This window comes from Cupressus sempervirens, chromosome 6 (genome assembly GCF_028749045.1).
Source record: "Cupressus sempervirens isolate cs-2001-9-10 chromosome 6, ASM2874904v1, whole genome shotgun sequence".
In the NCBI taxonomy this organism is placed as follows: Eukaryota; Viridiplantae; Streptophyta; class Pinopsida; order Cupressales; family Cupressaceae; genus Cupressus; species Cupressus sempervirens.
Window position 1 is genome coordinate 602,280,968 of NC_143123.1, and position 17,911 is coordinate 602,298,878.

Below are 17,911 nucleotides of genomic sequence, written 5' to 3' on the forward strand. Positions count from 1 at the left end.
ATCATCAATAAATGCAACATAATAATGAGATCCTCCAAGGGAAGATACCTGAGCCACTCCCCATACATCAGTATGCACAAGCTCTAATTTCACCTTTTTGTTTTCCTTCCCATTCCTTACAAAACTTACTCTCTTTTGTTTTCCATAAACACAACTTTCATAGAAATCCATATTAACACATTTCATACCTCATAGAACTTTCTTTGAATGAAGAACTTTCATACCTTTCTCACTCATGTGCCCAAGTCTGTTATGTCGTAACGGTGTATTAGAATTTATAGCAGCTATTTGTTCTCCCTACTCAATGGTAGCAACTATTCCTAAACATTCATTTTTTTTTTTTAAATAATTAAAGTAGAAGGAACAATATGATATGTACAAAGATATAAGGTGCCTACTTTCACACCTTTTTCTACTACAAGGGAACTTTTTGAAACCTTCTAATTTTTATCATTAAAATTAACTACACAACCCTCATCACCGAGTTGCCCTACTAAAATTAAATTCCTATCAGTCTTGAAACATGTCTTACCTCATGTAGTAGCCAATGATTCCCATTCTGTAACTTAATCTTAACTTTTCCCTTTCCAAAAATTTGATAGGGTTTACTATCCCCCAAATAAACAATTCCAAAATCCCTTTGGACATAATCAATAAAATAACCTCTGTGAGGTGTAGCATGAAATGAAGCACCAAAATCTAAAACTCATGAATCATCAACACTTTCTAAAGACAAAAGAAAAGCATCATCTTCGGATTTTTTACTTATCTCCTTCAATTTTCTTTCGATTCTAATAATCTTTCTTTTTATGCCCTAGTTTCCCATGGTGCCAAGAGTTGTTTGGTCCTCTTGATTAAGACCTCCTCCATTGTGACTTTCCTCTTAATTTCCCATGATTTTTAAAATTACTTCCTCTCTCAATATTTCTGCCCCTACTTTGTGCATTCAAAGCACTTCCTAATGCAAATCCACATGAGGTTTTCCTACAAGTTTCTTCACTCAAAACAACATCGATCACATCATTATACTTTAGGGTACTAGATCTAGGAATAGAATTACTAACAGCCATTACCAAGCCATTCTAGCTTTTAGGCAAAGAACACAAAATCAAGAGAGCCCTAATTTCCTCCTCAAAATTGATACCCACAAAATATAACTGACAAGTAATAGTATTAAACTCATTTAAATGATCTACAACAAATTCACCTTCTACCATTCTCATATTAAATAAACACTTCATGAGAAATACCTTGTTTCAAGTGGAGGGTGTTTTGTATAGTTTTGCTAGGGTTTGCATCAATTCTTCTATCATCTTCACTTTTGTAATATTAAATGCCACTAATGGTATTAGGCATAATCAAATGCTTCCAAGTTCCTTTCTATCTAAAAGATCCCATTCATCATTTGACATAGATCTCTGATTCTTGGCTTTGCCTTCCAACAATTCCATAAATCCTTCTAATAAAGATAGTCTTCCATTTGCATTTTCCATAACTAAAAGTTTTTCCCATTAAACCTATCAACCCTCAACTTACCATTGTCTAAAATTTCTCCCACTCAACTGTGAGACTCCCACTCAACTGTGAGACTTTCTTGTAGAGGATAACTGAAAAACAACTATGCTTTGATACCACTTGTTGGGATTAAACCACAGATAGAAATAACAATTACATACAAATATAACCAATAATAGAAAATAATAGATCACATAGAAAAGAACACAAGACACCAAGATTTAATGTGGTTCACCCAATCCCTGGGTTACATCCACTAAATAGCAAGTCCAATATTATTACGACATAGTGATTATAACCTGATTACAATTTGTAATCCCTTACAACTCAATACGGCCACAAGAACCAATTTCACATCACAGCTATAAAACAATCCCTAACCCTAAGATCTTTTATACAAGTATTTTTACCACTTTAGGGTTATAATTAATAATTACATGTTGGCCCAAAATCTTGATAAAATACGGCCCTAAAGAATTTATGGAGTATGTACAGTACTTTCCTAATCAGTCACCACAATCTAACACCCATTTACATTGTTGCTTCCCAATATAAAGGATTTAAAAAATTTTGTATGGTTATAATAACTAATTCTTTAAAAGTATCCACATCTTTTGTTTCCATGAGATCTTCATCAATTATTAAAAATTAACTTTTGATATTGCTTTTTATAAATTTTATGAAAAAATCTCACAAATATCTCTTTCAAATCTCCTTATCAACTTTAATGTTTTACAAGCATTAGAAATATGAATAAACTAATAATCATATTTCATAGTAAAATATGCACCCACGTACTCTTCCACAAGTGGTATTTGTTAGTGTTGTCATCATTTTTATGACTATTGTAGATAGTTTTGATAGACTTGAACACAGTCATCTATATCTTGCAAACTAAACATAATTTTGAAGATTTCTCTAGTGAGGATTTAGATAACCAAGACACACCCAACATATTTCAATTTTAGGAAGATCCAATGGTGGAGCTAAGAGTTATGGCATCTATATCAAGATTGATTGGCCTATCATCCACATTTGTGACTATCATTGTTGATCCAATTGTGGTGTAAATAGTCATATGCATCTCACGCACCTAGAAACATTATGACAATCACTCCACTCAGAAGTTAAAAAAAAAAGGATTACTCACACAATTTTGAAATGGAGCATGATCAAATGGTTGAAGTGTAAGATATGATCCCCAAAACATGACTATTTTTTTTCATCAAAGAATTTGTGCTTGCAAGTTGTATTAAATGTTATCCATATGAAGATGAGGACATGACTTTTCCAAATGAACACCCATGCCTTCATTATGTGTTTCATCAAGAATATCACTAATCATCTTGTATGGTGGGCACCCATTCCTTAAATACATTATCTAATGACACTTGTAATTTATATTAAACTTCCTCCATGAAGTGTAGAATGTACTAGATTTGTAGATAATGGAATTTAATATCTTTAAAAGTGTCTACAAAGTTTATGAATATCTTTAGTTCATGTAGGTATCTCATTATTAACACAAAATTATCACATAAACTACTTCATGCCCCTAATACTATAGACCAAGCATTGTGATGCCTTCATATGTACCTTCTGGCATTGATAGAAATGAAAATTCTAACTTTGGGGCACTATGAATTTTCAACTGTTTAAAGTATCCAAAATAATTAACTCAACACACTAAATTTGATTATTTGGGTTGAGCCTATATAACTGAACCTATTGAGCCTTCAAACTAAATTCCAAATCTTTGAAACTTTGAGCCTATGAATCTTCTTATGTGAACTGAACCACTTTGAACCTCTTTGAATTGCTTTGAACCTTTGTTCAAAGTAGTTCAAGGCTCCACATTGAAAGTTTAAATACTAGGTCTATAATTGGTACCAACATCCCTCTAATATAATAAGGAGAGTGCATAACTCATAAGATGCAATCTCTACTACATTCAAGTCTGAGTAAATGAACTTATCAAATGATGTCTTTGTTGCAAGAAAATCCTTTACCTATTGCTCAATTTGTGCATACCTTCACTAATAGGTGTTCTCTCATAAGTGAGGACCTTTCGGTGATCCTTTCCTTGTTGACTTCTAAAAAATTTATTTCATCATAAGTCTTGCTGACCTGTGTTCCAATTTCTCCAATATTAACACTAGGTTGGCTGAGCTAATCTATTAATGCTTTGACTTCAAGATTCTTTTTCATCAACTCATCATCAATGTCCTTGGTGAAATTAAAGTACATGTCATATTTGGTATATAATGCCTTGCCTTTAAGTTCACAACTTCTTAATTCCTTGATGCAAGCATCAAGAGCTCCTCAGTCATTTTTTATGTTCTGACATACAATATCAAACATGTAGTAATCATTCTTTGCTTGAGCTTGAGTTGCTACTACCTTTGACAAGTTTATGGATTCAACATCAAATGCATAAATAATTTCCTTAGCTCTTTCCTCTAGATTAGGATCTAATGATTTTATAACAAGCATTCCTTGAAATTTAGTTACATCCAAAACATTTTTCTGTAAACTATTTACTTATTTGTACTTGCTGATAATCTTGTTGAGAGATGATATCAACCATGTTTGATCATCATCCCTATTAGTGCAACTAGGGTAAGAGTGGTGCTAGGTGCACTTTCCTTCTTATCCTCCTCTTATTTCTTCTTCCTTTATTTGTCTTCTTCCCTTTTCTTGTTCTCACCCACTTTCATTTTCTCATCTTCCTTTCTTTTGATTTCTTCTTCCTCTTTCCTCTTCTTTCCTCTTATCCTGTTCTTCCTTCTTTTTCTCTACTTCCTCATTTTTCTTTTCTTCTTCTTTCTTTTTGTTCTATTCTTCTTGTTTCCTCTTCTCCTCTATTTCCTCCTTTTTCTTTTCCTCCTCTTCTTCCAATTTCATTTTTCTTTGTTCTTCATCCTTATTTTTCTCATTCTCTTCCTTCCTTTTCTTATATTCTTCTTTTTTTTTCTCTCTTTCCTCTTCTTCATTCTTTCTTTTCTCTTCTTTTGCATCATCTTCTTCATCTAAGCTAGATTATCCTATTACATTGGCAATAATGTTTGGCCCAAGACCTTTTGCAATGTTAACTTTAACTTTTGTGGCACCAACTTGCATGGTGTCAGTCCAAATTGACTTCCATTACTGTTGATGTTGGTGTACTCTACTCATAATACATGGGGATTGCTCCCCCTAACTTTGTGCTTTTCTCTACAATTTTGGATACAAAAGTCATATATTTGATAATGGCTTCTTTTGTCTCTTTGTTTTCCTTTTCATAAATTTCTCTCATCAAAATAATAGCTCTTCTTTTGCTTCTCAACTAGGGCTTAATATCCTTCATTATTCCACTCATGTCATCAACATCATTAAGTTCACAAAGTTTTTTTATTAGGTTTTCTCTAATTTTTTAATCTTCTTAAACAACTCTTCTTCTATTAACCAATATGTCATACAAATCTTATATGATATTCCTCTATACATCTTCAAGTATTTTTTTCATTAGAACCATATTCCTTACAACTAGTTGCAATCTATCCATGTTTCTATGTAGTCTATAGTACTTATTTAGTTGAACAAAATTGTCATCATTAATGGTTTCAACATTTAAATTCTCTACCTTTGGCTTCTAAGGATTCTTCCCAGTGGATTTCCTTGCTTCTCCAAATACCTTTTCTATTTTTCTATCCTTTTTTTCTTCATCATCTTCAAACTCATCTGATTCAACCATTTGTAGAGTCTTTCTTCTCTTACTAGGTCCTCTTGGCAATTTCTTCATCATTTCCTTGGTAGGTAACTCAACTTATTTATTTTCCTTGTGGCTAGAGGAATTACTAACTTGACATTAGTAATACTAACCTCTTATTTATCAATCTTCTTGGTTGGCTTTACAATAGTGGGTTGTACTTGTGCTACTATATCATCAAGAATAGTAGGTATCTGTGAAGTAGATCTTTCTACTATTACTCATTATGTAGGTCCTTCCACAACAAGGGGTATGACTACTAATACGTATGTTTGTCCACTTTCCTTTATTTCTAAGGAAATTCCCTTAACTTCAATGAATTCCTCTCTGGTCATACCAAATTCCTTCAAGATAGCTTCTATATTTTTGTCTACCTTTTTCTTAATATCTTTTCCATAAAGTTCACTGTGAACTTCTTTCATCTTCTCATCATAAGTACCACATAAAGGGAAATCCTTATCCCTATCATACTCCTAGATGATCTTCGCATAGCTTTCTATTAGATCTTAACTCATTTCATAGGTCATAGGGTCTATGAACTTCACTTTGGGTTCAATTGCTTGTATATATGAGATATTAGTTTCAGCCATGAAACATATGTTATCCTTGTGTTGGAATATTATGGATTAGTAACAGATAAAAACTTGAACTTCAATCACCAATTAATCCTTCACATATATTCTAATCTAATTACATGCATGAGGAACTAAAAAAACATGAAATCATGCATAACACTTTAACACAAGATTTGGTAACCTAGAAACCTTCCAAATAGAAAGTAAAACTAGGATGGGGATGACACCCACAAGCTTTAGTAAAGTAGTATAAAGTTGGCATGTTAAGGCTTACAATGATCACTTTTAGGAGCAATAAAGACTACTAGGTCCACCTTGTTAAAGGATTTACAAACATAAAATGAAGTATGCACTTGGTAAAGAGATTTAGATAAGACTATTAGGTCTACCTTGTTAAAGGATTTGACTTATCCACCTATTGTGATGAAGTAGTAGTTGATCTCTAATCTACAACTAGGTTTGCTAAATTAGATTCCTCTAAGTGTATAAATTACATTATTGTGATATAAGTTATATCTTTTGTGCTCCTTATACTATTGTAGCCTTTATAATTTTCTATTCTACTCTTCTTCAATGATTACATTACTTCAATTTGATGTTTGGATGTAATACAATATATTACATATATCAATCCAATTACATAATTATAAAGTTGTCCATAATACAATTTTTCAAAAATATTACAAAGTCGACCAAAGTGTAGAAACTTAGGTCTTGAAGACTAACTTGGTGAGGTTCAGATATTCAGTATCCACTGTCAATGCTCAACATCATCATATGCACTTAGTAGATGTAGAAGCTTGGTCCATACTAATCACTTCCAAGTAGTCTTGAACTCAGTCTGTACTGGAGACTTTCCAAATACTATGAAACTTGACATATAAACTAAATCACTTGATTCACATTGCATAGCTCAGTTAATGCTATCACATCGAACTTAGTATAACCTGAATCACTTGGTTAACACTGAGTGGCTTGGTCAACACTAGATTCACATCACATCATCTACGAACTCGGTAAGCACTACACACCTTGGTTTGCACTACTAAACTTGGCATACACTGAGATGCTCAATTTACAATGGTGATCATTAGCTTTGTAGTAACTACGTGACCTGCAAACTAAAATCCATCCAAAGGACTCAGTAGCAACCATAGAACTCAGTAACAATTGAAATTCTTTGTTAATACTATTAATTATATAATATGCTTAGTATAAGCTTACAATCTAAATAATTGTATGTCACTAATAAAAAACATGACTAGAATGTCAACAACTCCCCCTTTGGCATTAGTGACAAAACACTTATCAGTCGAAACTAAATTATTCATCACCTTATGTCTCCAAATCGGTAGAGTATACTATTTTTGAAATATTTCAAAATTGGCTTTGTAAAGGATACATTTCTGTACATGGTAATTCTCCCCCATAAATAATATATAGTATACTATATATAATATACATTTTCTCTATAATCTATAATTTTCTCCCCTTTTTATATCTTATCCAATCTTCTCACATCTTCTCCCCCTTGTATCTCCTTATAGCTTCTCATATCTTCTCCCCCTTTTTGACATTAATGCCAAAGATTTATGTTATATGAATTACATAGTAATGCCAATATGAGACAAGAATTCCGAATGTACCTTCAGTATGAGCACCAAAGTCTTGTCCCAATTCTCTTGCAAGACCTTGCATGTGTGCAATGCCACCTGCATTTCTGCTGACAATTCAATCATGTGGTCTACAATAGAGAAATTATTGTCATGAATGAGGGTTTGTTAATGTGCAATGTACTTATACAATTGATCCATGTTAGGGAGAATCATATTCTAGATATCTATCAAAGTTGATCTAATTCTAGCTTCTTCTCATAAGTAGTTCTTCCTACATATCTGTCAAAAATCTAATCTTTTTGAAATGGGCTGAGCTTGAACTCAAGTCAAATTGCAACTAATGTGCACTCACCTTAAGATCCTCATCAATCTTAGACAATTTGTCTTTTATTTCCTTTGTAAAATTTGAAATATCACAAAATTTAACAAAAAGTAAAGATACATTAATGCATGAGGTTTCTAAATAGCCCAAAATAGTAGATAACTCTACTTGATGAATGAAAATCTATTGAGAAATAAATTCTAAAACTTTATTCTCAAATTTCTATAACAATTTATCCTATCCATCCAAATCTTCATTGTATTTCTAGATTACCTCTACCAACTAATACAAAATTGGTTGAGAAGTATCAACCTCTATACTTAGGGCCTCTACTAGAAAGTTCTTGGCATCCTCAACGATCTTAAAATATTTGTTCCTTTCTTCTCTTAGCCTTTGCTACTTGGCTTTCTTTTGAAGATGTTCACCAAAGGTTTGCATCTGATCTAGAGTTAGATTTGAGATGTCCCATTTAGGAATGACAATCTCCTCATCAAGATCTATATCCTCCTCCTTTTTTTTGCCTTTACCCAAAATTTTTGTGCTCAATTGAGGCTTGGTCTCAACTATCCTTGAACTTATTATTTTTCTACTAGGAATGGAAACAATAGTTGAAATAGTAGGACTCACTACAAAAATGGATATTACACTCATTGATATATTGGTGGTAGAAATACCTATTGTAGCCAAAATTGATGTAGAGGATAGAACTTGCAACTTAGTAGATGAAGTGCTAGGCACTATTATCATTGAAGTACTGAGCTGGACTAGTGTAGATATTGATTGGATGCTTGTGCTTGTAGTGCTGGTCACAATCAATCCTATTCAGGCTATCTTCATGCTTGATATTATCAATTTTTTTCTTGAATCTAATCTTTTTGAAATGGGCTGAGCTTGAACTCAGGTCAAATTGCAACTAATGTGCACTCACCTTAAGATCCTCATCAATCTTAGACAATTTGTCTTTTATTTCCTTTGTAAAATTTGAAATATCACAAAATTTAACAAAAAGTAAAGATACATTAATGCATGAGGTTTCTAAATAGCCCAAAATAGTAGATAACTCTACTTGATGAATGAAAATCTATTGAGAAATAAATTCTAAAACTTTATTCTCAAATTTCTATAACAATTTATCCTATCCATCCAAATCTTCATTGTATTTCTAGATTACCTCTACCAACTAATACAAAATTGGTTGAGAAGTATCAACCTCTATACTTAGGGCCTCTACTAGAAAGTTCTTGGCATCCTCAACGATCTTAAAATATTTGTTCCTTTCTTCTCTTAGCCTTTGCTACTTGGCTTTCTTTTGAAGATGTTCACCAAAGGTTTGCATCTGATCTAGAGTTAGATTTGAGATGTCCCATTTAGGAATGACAATCTCCTCATCAAGATCTATATCCTCCTCCTTTTTTTTGCCTTTACCCAAAATTTTTGTGCTCAATTGAGGCTTGGTCTCAACTATCCTTGAACTTATTATTTTTCTACTAGGAATGGAAACAATAGTTGAAATAGTAGGACTCACTACAAAAATGGATATTACACTCATTGATATATTGGTGGTAGAAATACCTATTGTAGCCAAAATTGATGTAGAGGATAGAACTTGCAACTTAGTAGATGAAGTGCTAGGCACTATTATCATTGGAGTACTGAGCTGGACTAGTGTAGATATTGATTGGATGCTTGTGCTTGTAGTGCTGGTCACAATCAATCCTATTCAGGCTATCTTCATGCTTGATATTATCAATTTTTTTCTTGGATAATGAGGAAGTAAGGCTATAACCACTACAACAATCTTAACTAGGTTAGTTTCCTAAACATATTGTGTATCTTCCTTGATAGCCTCTTGCTCCTATTCCTCTTTATCATCAACATTATCAAAATGAGCTACTTCTTTATCATCTTTTTCTTCATATTTCTCTTCCTGATCATCATCATCATTTACATCAACAATGAAATCATTCAGTTTTTGAAGAAGATGTATTTTCTTCCATGTGTTTGTGGCATTCTTCACAACATGCTCTATTTCCTTAAATAGTACTAGACAAGTGTTGAATCTTAAAGTTAATTTTTCTTCAAAGATTCTTTCACTTCCTTGCCATTCAAATTTAGCATAAGTTGCCTCAGAGTCTGTTCATAAATATTCTTTGTAGTTTGCATTGCATGCTCCCATCTTGGATTGATCTTATCCATTAAAGCATTAGGAATCTACTAAGTGAGTTGGTCAAGTGAGTATTTCTATTTACCCATCTTGGATATCAGTATATCTTCAATCTATTTTTTCTCATTAGTAGTTCTAGTCTCATATTTGAATGCTTTGAAGTTTTTTATTCTAGAACCTGATTCCAATTCCTTCATCCTCTCCTCAAATGTGGGTGGAGACCTCTTCAAAATTATGTCTCCTCCTTCTTTATGTACTTTCTTCATGGAGGATCTCTTGGTGAACATGATATTAGAAGTCTTTGCAAGTTTGGTAATGATTACCTTTCCCTTTGGCTCCTCTTCCTCTGATTTTTCTTCATCATCATCTTTACCTTTGGTCAACAAGAGAGTAGAGCTTGTTTTTAGCTTGGCAATCCTCTTCTTTCCTTTGTTAACCACTTGAGTGAGCTTAATCTCTAGTTCTATCTTGCCCTTAGCCTCATCATATGTGCCAAATAGGCTACTTTAGGATCAACTAGTTTGTTTACTAATGCCTCAATTATATCCTTTGTTCCATCAATGTTGACCTCATATCCTAGAGGTTTTACCAATGCAATTCTAGGACTAACTTCCTGAATGTACACAATGCCACTATCTACCATAAAAAAAACATCATCTTTATAATCTTCTATTAGTTTCTTGTGGATTTAGAATTTTTTATTCATTCTTCTTGAATGCATAAAAGTAATTTTCCATGATACTACTATAATTTTCTCCCATTTCAGCAATGTATTAATTAATCTAATAGAGTATTGATACATCTTTCCTCCAAACAATAGTAGCTTTTGATGGAAATAACTTCTGAACATAGAAGAATAAACATGTCAAAAGTGAGCCAAAGTTACATGGATTTTTCTTTGAGGTCCTAATGCTCTCCATGTCTTTGTTGAACTAATTCAACAATAACTCAGCAAGTTCAATAGATAGGTTATTCTTGACTACCTTGTAGGCTAAATCAACTACTTCACAAGATACACTGTTCAATCTACTCAAACTATAGATCTTGTGTGCAATGATGTGAATGCCAATTTTCAATTCCATGTTAGTTACACTACTTATTTTCATCCCCCTTCCATCCCACTTAGCTAGGGTTTTCTTTTCTAGTTTAACTCAACCTAGGATTTTAGTCATTTTAGCTTTTGCCAACATTGGCAGACCAGTGATCATGTGGATCATCTTCTTCATGATCAAAATCGGTTTCTCCAACCATAACTGACTATTCTGAACATGAATAAGAATAAACCTTATCCATTTCACTTGGAAATCCCATGGCATGTGAGGAATATGTGTTAAACCTTTTTCCTCAAGATGTTGATGCTTAGATTTCAATACACTGTCAATACATAACTCTTTAAACTTTCATCCATTTCTAGTGTTCCTATATCTTGTATAGCACATTTGAAATGTGAATGGATATCATTAATCAACACTACCTTTGGAGGGATTTGAAACTATGATCCACTTGTATCTAAGGTTTTCATGATGGTAGGTGTTAGCTTAAAATATGATGCTTTCCATTCTATACCATGAACCAACATATTTGAACCTCATTTCACTTTTCTACTAGTAGTTGCCATCTTTTCTCAATAGGGTTTGAGAGAATTTGATATCTTTTGGTAAAAATTCACTCAAATCACTTGAATGCTCTTGAAGATCACTCTCACTAATAGCTCTTGAAAATTCATGGTGAAAAATGACTTCAATTTCATTCCTTTTATCAAAATTTTCCATAAATGCCTACTGCAAATGTTAGATTAAATTTGATAAACTATCATGCACTTCATTGGCATTGAATATTTGATAGAGTCTTTTATGACTTGGTAACCATATGAGACTTAGTTACTCCTAACCTTGCTCAATAGAGTATGTGACCTAACCTTACTTGATAAGGAAGGTAACTCGGTAGCAACTAGTACTTCTTACTCGGTGATCCCTTTGCATCTTGAATGTTAATATGGATATTTTGTCCTATCAACTGAAACTAGTTCCAGTTCTCCTTTTTGAAATCAAGTGGAAATGTTAGAGTCACCCAATTCTTGAGTGACTTGACTAGTATTTCTCAGACTTTCATTCTAGGTAGACATTAGAACCCATTTTTGTCTCATTTGTATATGATGTTATCAGATTTTTCCTTCTTTTTATCTTATATTCTTCTATTATTCATACATTTATTGGTAAGATGACCAAGCTTTGTATAGAAGAAACATCTTTTGGTAGTATCTTTCTTCCTCATGTGATGTTTTACACCATTCATTCCAATGTGTCCAAATTCTCCACAGTAATGACATCTACACCAAGTATTTTAGTCCCAACCAAATATAGCTTTTCAATTTGTTTTGTTGGATTCAATATCTTGGTTTTTCATTTTGATGACTTGTGTCCATGTTTGTAACATTTGTGACATTTTTCTTCAAATTTTGGTTTCTCTTTGTATTCATTTTCTCTATGACCATGCTGATTACAATTGTAGCATTTTCCATCAAATTTTTCTTTCCCATTGCTCCAACACTTTGTTGATGTATGCCCTATCTTACCATAGTGACTGCAAGTATGTTTGTTCTTTTGAGCTCCTTGCTTGGATTTTTCACCTTCTTCTATATATCTTATTACTACTTTTCCCTTTTTTCTATAGATACTTTGTTCATTTAGTTGATTCATGTTTTCTTGGGATTTCATGATTCTTTCATTGGTTTTTTTCAATGTTTAGATCATTCTACAATGTTTCATTTCCTGACCTTAGATTCATGATTTCTTCATTTGCATTGGTGAGCTAATTAATGAAGTCAACCTACTAAATGAATAAATGTTGAATCTCATTAATTTTTTTTCTTCTATTTCTTATTTCATGTTTTTCTCTTCCATAACTTCACATATCCTTACTAACTAAATTTCTTGCTCTATTCTTAGTTTTCTCACTTCTTCTTGTAGTGAACCATTCTTTTCTAATAGTTCTTTGATTGCTTCAATGGCTTCATCTGAGCTACTTGTTGGATGAAGGTCTTCAATTCTTTCTTCAATGTAGAGATGATCATTCATTTGAATTGCAAGATCTTTTCTTCTTTTTAGAGATTGAGAGAGTTGATTCTTTTCTTTCTTGAGTTGGGCAATAGCCATTTCCAAACCTAGCTTCTCATTGTCAATAGCCTTGTCAAGTCTAAATATCTCCATAGCCTTTGATCTTTGCTCAAGCTATTAAACTTTTCTTTGAGAACCAAAATATCTCTAACACCAATTTTTGAAAATATTATGAAAGGATAAGTTACTAAGAGGGGAGGGGTGAATTAGTAATAGATAAGACTTTTAACTTCAATCACCATTTAATCTTTCACACATATTTTGATCTAATTGCATGCATGAGAAATTGAAAAAACATGAAAGCATACACAACACATTAACACAAGATTTGGTGACCTAGAAACCTTCAAAATAGAAAGGAAAATTGGGGTGGGGATGATATCCACAGGCTTTAATAATACAATATAAAGTTGTCCTTTTAAGGCTTACAATGATCACTTTTGATAATCTTCCCTCTTAGGAGCAATAAGGACTGCTAGGTCCACCTTGTTAAAGGATTTACAAACATACAATGAACTATGCACTTGGTAAAGAGATTTACATAAGATTGTTAGGTCTACCTTGTTAAATGATTTGATTGATCAACCTATTAGGATGAAGGAGTAGCTAATGTTTGATCTACAACTAGGTTTGTTGAATGAGATCCCTCTAAGTGTATAAATCACCTTGCTATGATAGGTATATCTTTGCTACTCCTTATACTATTGTAGCCTTTGTAATTTTCTCTTCTACACTTCTCCAATGATTACATTGCTTCAATTCAATGATTTGGATGTGATACAATACATTATATATATATATATATATATATATATATATATATATATATATATATATATATATCCAATTACAAAGTCAGCCAAAGTGTAGAAACTCGGGTCCTAAAGACTGACTCAGTGAGGTTCTGATACTCGATATCCACTATCAATGCTTGGCATCATCATGCACTCAATAGATGTAGAAGCTCGATCCATAGTAATCACTTCCAAGTAGTCTTGAATTTAGTCTACAATGGTGAATTGATGAATACTATGAAAAACAACATATAAAGTGCATCACTTGATTCACACAACATAGCTCTATTAATGATATCACTTCAAGCTTGGTATAAATTGAATCACTTGGCTAACACTAAGTGGCTTGGTCAACACCGAATTCACATCACATCACTTGCAAACTCGATAAGCACTGCACATCTTTGTTTGTACTACTAAACTCATCATACACTAAGATGCTTGGTTTACAACTTTGTAGTAACTACTTAGTGCAAATTGAAATCTATCCAAAGGACTCGGTAGCAAGTGCAGAACTTGGTAACAATTGAAATGCTTGGTTAACACTATTAATTGTACAATATGCTTGGTATAAGCTTACAATCTAAATAAGTGTATGTCACTAATAAAAAAAATGACTAGAATGTCAACACCTTGTACTTCTCTATAAGTGATGGAGGGATTATGAATCTCTTTTTCATTTTAGATTAGAAATTCTTCATCATCTTGGTTATATCTTTGGTGATTATTTCCTTTGATTATCTCTTCTAATGATAAGTGATCAAATTCATTGTGCACTTGTTTCCATTCCATTCATGGTCTAGCATACCTAGAAAATTTCTAATAACTTGGAAGAATAGGTGCATCAACAATTATTCAAATTTGAAAGCTACACTATATTTCCTTTTTAGTTTTTGAATGTTGTCAAGCAACTATTGCTTCATAATTTCACACATATCAAGATCTTTTCTCTTTTCATTATCATTAAATATACTATATGGATAAATCTAGCAGATACAGAGTTCAACCTTGATCTATGGTTCATTCTATAACCTTTAATTTTTTCATGATTCTTACATCATCTTCCTTAATTAGGTCAATTCTCGTGTTTCTTTCATTTGACTTGGTCTTCAGATTGGTTTCAACAAATTTATTAACATTCTTTTCATTTACTAGATTTCTCCCTTTATTTCTCAATCTAGTAATCATGTGGATTAGTCATTTTCAATAATGATAGGGATGTCTCCTACCCAAAAAATTCCTTCATAGTTTATGCTCAAGATTAATTTTCTCTATTTATGGTTACCAAACACTATATAGAACATCTTCTTGATAATATCTAGTTCTTCCAAATGTTGAAAAACTTGTTTCAAGGATAAGTCATTGTTACATACCACATCCAAATCCTTGTGAATGCTATTGTCACCAATAGTATAAACCTTGTAGTGAATATGTTCCCTTATATCCTCTATGTGCAATAAATTTGACAAAACTTGTGAAAATACTCCTTAAGGATCATCTGCCAATGACACAAATAAGTGTTTCTTGAACTTTTACCTTGGCCTCTCATTACCATCATAGACAATGGGATTTTCCATCTTTTACAGATTCAAATATTTCAAAAACACAACTAAAATACTCAAAAAATACTTTAGATTCATGTAACTAGGGCTTTCTTACCTCTCACTTGCAAATGCTTAAAATTCACCTTTACTTTGTTGTCAAATCACTCTTAATTTCTTATTAATTATTCACATGATCTAATGGTACTCATAATCTTTTTTTCATTCTTTAAATCTTTTCAAATTGAACTTTGCATTGATTGCACAACTACCCAATCTATAAAAGTTGTTATATATTATCCTCTAAAGTTATTTTCATTCTTGTGGCCTCATATGCTCTTAAAATGACTTGCAGTCTTAACTAGAGCTTCCTTACAATCTGCTTTTCCTTTTGTTAACTTCTCAACTTCTAACTCAATCTCTAACCTCTATTCTACCTTTTATCTATGATAAAAAAATTCTTACTTTAAATAAGATGAATCACACACAATGACTGACTTCAATCTCTCATCAAGTGCATCAAAATATTATTCTTCTAAAACCACATGTGAACTTTATGGATCATTTTCCTTTACAAATACTTCCTTTCATTCTTTAGCATACTCTTTGAGTGCTTCTTTTTTACTATTATTACTACTATCATTCCTTTTTCCATTTCTTTTGTTGTTCCTTCTGAAGTTTGGGTTCTTCTTGATGGTTTTGAAGTCCATTTTGCAAAATCTTGCAATGTGAACAAAGTTATTGCATAACTGACATATTGTATACTCCTTCTCTAATTAGGTCCATTCTAATTTTTTGGTGCTCTACAATTCCTTGCAACAAGTCTAAATTTATTACACTTGTAACACACAATATTTCTTCTTGTCTCATTAGTTATTTCTCCTTGCTTAGATCTTCTTGAGGATCTCATTCTTTCATTACCTGTAAGGTTAGTATCCCTAAATATTCTACTATTTTCATTATTACTATGAAACTTAGGTTTCTTACAATCTACTACTTTATGTCCAAAACCATGATAATTATAACAATAGAAATTAGTAATAGTTTTTAAATGCTTATTGATAAAATCTCTCTTCATATGACCAACTTCACTACATATATATCATCTACCTTTACATTCATACCTTACTTCTTTAGGTCATTCAACTTGCTCTATTTTTTTAGGTTCATCATATTTCTTAGGTTGACTTACTTTCTTAACTTCTTTAGGTACTTCTATATAATTTCATGGTTCAATTAAATCCTATTCTAATCATTCTCCTTAAGTTCATAGGTTTCAACAATTGGATCTAGTTCTTTTCTAGCTTCATCTTTCTTTGCTGATTTTTCTCCAAGAAGATTTCCAAGAAATGTCTTTTCATAAGAAGATCTCTAATAAAATAGTTGCTGATCAATTCTCTCACCATTTGAAATTAGAATATAACTTCTCTAATTGTTTCTTATCCTGATTCAATTATCCTTTCACAATAGTGTTTTACTTTTCTAATTTTGCATGCTCTATTTTGATAGAATCTAATTCAGATGTCACTTAGATCTACATTCTAAAATTTTAGATCTAATTCAATCTTGATATCATCTTTATTCAAGCTCAAATTTAGTTCAACAATATTCAACTCACATTTCAAAATCTCATTTTATTTATTTAGGGTTGCTACATCATTACTATCATTAGTTTTCTCTCTAGGTTCTTTTCTAGATTTGAGATGATCAATCTTATCTTTCAATTATCCAATGTAATCTTTTGCATCTTTCAAGTTGTCTCTTTCTTCAGTAAGAAGATCAAATTGATCAAGGGCTTGTTCAAGATTCATCTTTAACTGTTCAATATCTATGGGGATCTTACTCAAGTTTTTAAGTGTCTTCTAGGTAACTGTGCTCTAATACCAATTGTTAGAAGTAGATAATACTGAGAGGGGGTGAATCACTATTCTACAAAATTTTTCCCATAATTAAATATTGTTAATTACTTTATAGCATGTATATGAAAGTAAACCAAAAATGTTGAATAATAAATAATTCCATATACAAAGAGAACTCATAACACCATATTTGTTAACTAGGGAAATCTTATCCAAGGGAAAACCCTTGTGGGGATGGTACCCACAAAATGTTCCACTAAAAAAAAGAATCTTGTTAAGGATATTGACCCTGCTAGGAGTCTATGAAATACATATAGTGTCTCATTCCTTGTTAGAGGACTAGGCTCTATTAAAATCCTCAACCCTATTGGGATTTTCTTCAACCCTGTTAGGAGTTGGTATTATAAAATGTATGCAAGAAGAGCCCATTTCCCAAACATGCAATTAGATAATGTACTTCTTATATACAAAAGAGATAGATACAAACACCTATATATTGTTGACTAGTGTACTTTTCATATCTCTTATCTTACATAAAAATTTGAATCACATAGGCTTCACATAAATTTGCATATCATGTACATAGTCCACAATACACCACATAAATTTGCAAATTATAATCTACCTTTATATCTTATATTTTAACAAAACTTTGTCAAGT